A 4,922-nucleotide genomic window follows, 5' to 3' on the forward strand; every position below is an offset into this window, starting at 1 on the left:
GTGCTTGCGTCGCAGGATCGAACCAACTCTGTGGATCCGTTCAACTGAATAGGTTATTTCTCGTTCCAACCAGTGTACTACAACTGGTCAACGACCGTGGTATGTGCTTTCCTTTCTGTGGGAAAGTGCATATAAAAGATACCTTTCTGCTAATGGAAAAATGTAGGGGGTTTCTTCTGATGACTACGTGTCAGAATTACCAAAAGTTTCAATAGCCGATGATTACTAAACCAATGTGCTCTAGTGGTGTCATTACACAAAACAAACACATTTTTTACCACTGGGCAACGTCTCGCCCGTTCCAATACACTCCGCGGGTCCTGGTGATTAGTATTGGTGAGAAAGGTCAGGTCAGGTCATAGGGTTTTACGTGCACATTCAGAACATTGGTGAGAAAACATCTGATCCTTACATATAGCGAGCGCTAAACCACCGAGCAACACCCCGACCCCTGTAGAGAGGACACCCGATGCCACTAAATACGCTACCTCTTACTAAAAACAGCAAGAGATATTTTATATCTATAGACAGAACAACGTGGATCACTGTCTTTGATATACCAGTCGTGGGGCACTTGTTAGGACACCCCCCACCCCCACCCACCCACCCCCCCCAACAAATGTCCACTGCAAACGGTTATCGATCATCGCACCTAGATTATTTGTGTATAATTATGCTGCATAATCCACCAATATTTGATTCCACAGCGGGTTATCTCAACTGAAGGCATGATATCTAAAGAGTACTACATGGGCGGCCGTTAGATACCGTTTATCTTACAACGACTTGTTTAAAAACGTTTTAACTGGACTCAGTGGCGTCGTGGTTAGGCCATCGGTCTACAGGCTGGTAGGTACTGGGTTCGGATCCCAGTCGAGGCATGGAATTTTTTAATCCAGATACCGACTCCAAACCCTGAGTGAGTGCTCCGCAAGGCTCAATGGGTAGGTGTAAACCACTTGCACCGACCAGTGATCCATAACTGGTTCAACAAAGGCCATGGTTTGTGCTATCCTGCCTGTGGGGAGCGCAAATAAAAGATCCCTTGCTGCCTGTCGTAAAAGAGTAGCCTATGTGGCGACAGCGGGTTTCCTCTAAAAAACAAACAGTTTGACGTCCAATAGCCGATGATAAGATAAAAAAAAATCAATGTGCTCTAGTGGCGTCGTTAAATAAAACAAACTTTACTTTAAAAAAATAAAACGTTTATAAACAACGAATTTTGTAAAATAGATGGTATCTAACGGACACGAATGTAATATTTCTTACATATCTTCAGAACTGAAACCTAAATACGGCCATAACGTTTATAGTTAACTTGTACGTCACAGACGAGTCAATTTGTGATAAACTTGTACGTCACATCTAGTGATCGATTGACCGTGCTTTTTTTCATTGGTGACCTGGTCGTATGTCTTTAAAATGTTATCGCACGTATATGTGTTAACAAGTATGTGCTATGAAATGAATGATGTTCTCACCAACGGGTGTGTAAGAAATCTTGTACACAAATCACAGAAAACAGGTGGCTAAACTCACTTACTGTTTAGATAAATTATCACGCTATTAAATGTGGAGTCTTCATTAACTATAGCCCGAGTACTCTGACTGTAAAAGAGTTAGACGGACATTAGGACGTAAATATGCTCTCATTACAGTCAGAGACCAAGCTATGTATTTTTTTGGCAATTGCCGACAACCAAAAAGTTGTCAAAGATTTCCGCTCTAATACCACAACAATCCTATGTTTGACGTCAAATACATTTACATCGACCATTTTCGAGTTACTTGATTAAAAAAAAATCAGATGTTAATCACTAATACACATACTATAGAAAGAAACCCGACAGCACCCACATTTGAACAGCTAAGCTTCGGCAAACTCCGGACAGCAGAATTCTAAGTTCGCCGACCTATATCGTGACGTTGCGTCACATGATCGCCCACCCAGGGGCCGTCTCAAAACGACAAGTGCCCGACAATCACAAAAAAAATTTTGTTTTGTGTAACGACACCACTAGAGCACATTGATTAATTAATCATCGGCTATTGGATGTCAAATATTTGGTAAGTTTATCAGTGTTAGAGAGGAAACCCGCTACATTTTATCATTAGTAGCAAGTGATCTTTATAGGCCTATGCACTATCCCACAGACAGGATAGCACATACCACGGTCTTTGATATATCAGTCGTGGTGCACTGGATGAAGCGAGAAATAGCGCGATGGACCCACCGACAGGGATCGATCCCAGACCGACAACGCATCAAGTGGGCGCTTTACCACTGGGCTGTGGACAATCACCAAAGCGAAAGAGAGTGGTACATCGGGTTTCTTTCTGTAGTGTGTGTATTAGTGATTAACATCTGAATTTTTTTTAATCAAGTAACTCGAAAATGGTAAATGTAAATGTATTTGACGTCAAACATAGGATTGTTGTGGTATTAGAGCGGAAACCTTTGACAACTTTTTGATTGTCGGCAATTGCCAAAAAAACAATACATAGCTTCCCCTTCCTTTTACTCCCCTCTCTCCCTCCTCTTCCTCTCCTACTCTCTCCCCCCCTTCCTCCCTCTTTCCTCCTTCATTCTCTTTCCCCTTTCCTTTCTTCCCCCTCTCCTTTTCTCTATCCCCCTTCCCTCCTTTCTCTCTCCCTCCCTCTCCCTTTCCTCTTCTCCCTACCTTCCTCCCTTCCTCCCTTTCCTCTCCCCCCTCTTTCTTTTTCAACCTTTCTTCCTCCCTCTCTCTTTCCTCCCCTCTTCTCTCTCCTTTTTCCTCCTTCCCTCTTTTCCTACCTTCTTTTCCTTCTCTTTTTCTTTCCCCTCTTCCTTTCTTTTTTCTTTCCCCCTCTTTCCCCCCCCCCCCTCCTCTCCCCTTTTTCTCTTTCTTCCCTTTTCCTCTCTTTCCTCTCCCTTCCTCTCTCTCTCCCCCTCTCTTTCCTTCCCCTCCCCCTTTCCTCCATTCACCTTCTTTCCCTCTCTTCCTCCTCCTTCTCTTTCCCCTCTCTTCCCTCTCTCCTCCCTTCCCTTTTTTCCCCTTTTCTCTCCCTCTCTTCTCCCCTTTTTCCTCTTTTTCCCCCCCTTCTCTCTCTTTCTCTCCTTTCTCCCTTTCCCTCTCTTTTTCCCCCCCCCTCCTTTTCCTCCCTCTCCTTCCCCCCTTTTTCCCTTCCCCCCTCCTTCCCCCTTTCCCTCCCTTTTCCCTCCTCTCTCTCTTCCCCTTCTCTTCCTCTTTCCCTCTCTCTTCCCTTCCCCCCTCTTTTTTTTCCCCCCCTTTTCCCCCCCTTTCCCCCCCCTTCTCTTTTCTTTTTTTTCCCTTCTCCCCTCTCTCCCCCCACTTTCTCCCTTCCTTCTTCCTCTTTTTCCCTCCCTCTTTTTTCTCTTTTCCCCTTTCTTTCTTTTCTCTTCCCTTTTTCTCCCCCTCTTCCCCCTTTCCTTCCCTCTCTCTTTCCCCCTCTCCTCTCTTTCCCTTTTCTCCCCCCCCTTCCCCTTCTCCCCTTCCTTTTTTCCCCTTTTCCCTCCCCTCCTTCTCCCCCTCCCCCCCTCCTTTCTTCCCCTTCTTTCCCCTCTCTTCCTCTCTCCCCCTTTCCCCCCCTCTTCCCCCTCTTTTCTCCTCTTTTTCCTTCTCTCCCTTTCCTTCTCCTCTCCCCTCTCTTTCCTCCCTCCTCCCCTTTTTTCCTCTTTCCTCCTCTCCCTCTCTCTCCCCCCTTTCTTCTCCCCCTTCTTTTTTCTTCTTTTTCTTTCTCCCCTTTTCCTCTCTTTCTTCCCCTCTCTCTCTCCCTCCTTTCTTTCCCCCCTCCCCTTCCCCCCCCCCTTTCTTCCTTTTTTTTCTTTTTTTTTCCCCCTTTTCTCCTTCCCTCTCCCCCCTTTCCCTTTTCCCCCTCCTCCCCTCCCCCCCCCCTCTTTCCTTCCCCCTCCCTCCCCCCCTTTCCCCCTCCTCTCCTTCCCCCTCTCTCTCCCCTTTTCCCCCTCTCTCCTCCCCCCCCCCCCTCTCCCCTTCCCCTTCCCCTCCCTTTCCTTCCTCCCCCCCCTTTCTTCCGTTTCCCCCTTTCCCCCCTCCCTTCCCCTTTCCTTCCTTCCTTTTTCTTTCTCCCCCCTCCTTCCCCCCCCTTCCCTCTCCCTTCCCCCTTCCTTCTCCTCCTTCCCCCCCCCCCCCTTTCCCTCCCCTCCCCTCTCTCCTCCTTCTCTCTTCCCCTCCCCTTCCTTTTCTTTTTTTCTTCTCTCTTCCTTTTCCCCTTCTTCCCCCTTTTTTTCCCCCCCCTCTCCCTCTCTTCCTCTTCTTCCCCTCTCCCCTCATCTTCCCTCCCTCCCTCCTCTTCCCCTCCCTTCCCCCCTCTTTCCCCTTCCCCCCCTTTTTTTTTCTCCTTTCTCCTCCCCTTCCTCCCCCCCTTTTCTCCCCCCCCCCTCCTTCCCCCTCTCCCTCCCCCTTCTCCCTTTTTTTTCCTTTCCTTCCCTTTTCCTCTCCCCCCCTCCTCTTTCTCTTCTCTCCTTTCCCTTTTTTTCCTTCTCCCCCTTTTCCCCCCCTTTTTCCCCTCCTTCTCCCTCCCCCTCTTTCTTTTCTTTCCCTTCCTCCTCCCCCCCTTTCTCTCTCCCCTCCCTCTCCCCCCTCTCCTCTCTCCTCCCCTCTCTCCCCTTCTCCTCCTTTCCCTTTCTCCCCCTCCTTCTCTTCTTCCCTCCCTTTCTCTCCTCTTTCTTTTTCTTTTTCCTCTCCCCCTCTTCTTTCCTCCCCCCCCCCCTTCCCCCCCCTTCTTTTCTTTTCTCTCCCCTTCTCTTTCCCCCTTTTCCCTTCTTCCTCCCTTCCCCTTCCTCTCCCCCCTTCCCCTCCCTCTTTCTTCCCCTCCTCTTCCCCTTCCCTTTTTCTCCTTTTCCCCTTTTCCCCTCTTTCCCCCCCCTCCCTCCCCTCCTTTCCCCCCCCCCCTTTTTTTTT

This window comes from Gigantopelta aegis, chromosome 6 (assembly GCF_016097555.1).
Source record: "Gigantopelta aegis isolate Gae_Host chromosome 6, Gae_host_genome, whole genome shotgun sequence".
Taxonomy (NCBI): domain Eukaryota; kingdom Metazoa; phylum Mollusca; class Gastropoda; order Neomphalida; family Peltospiridae; genus Gigantopelta; species Gigantopelta aegis.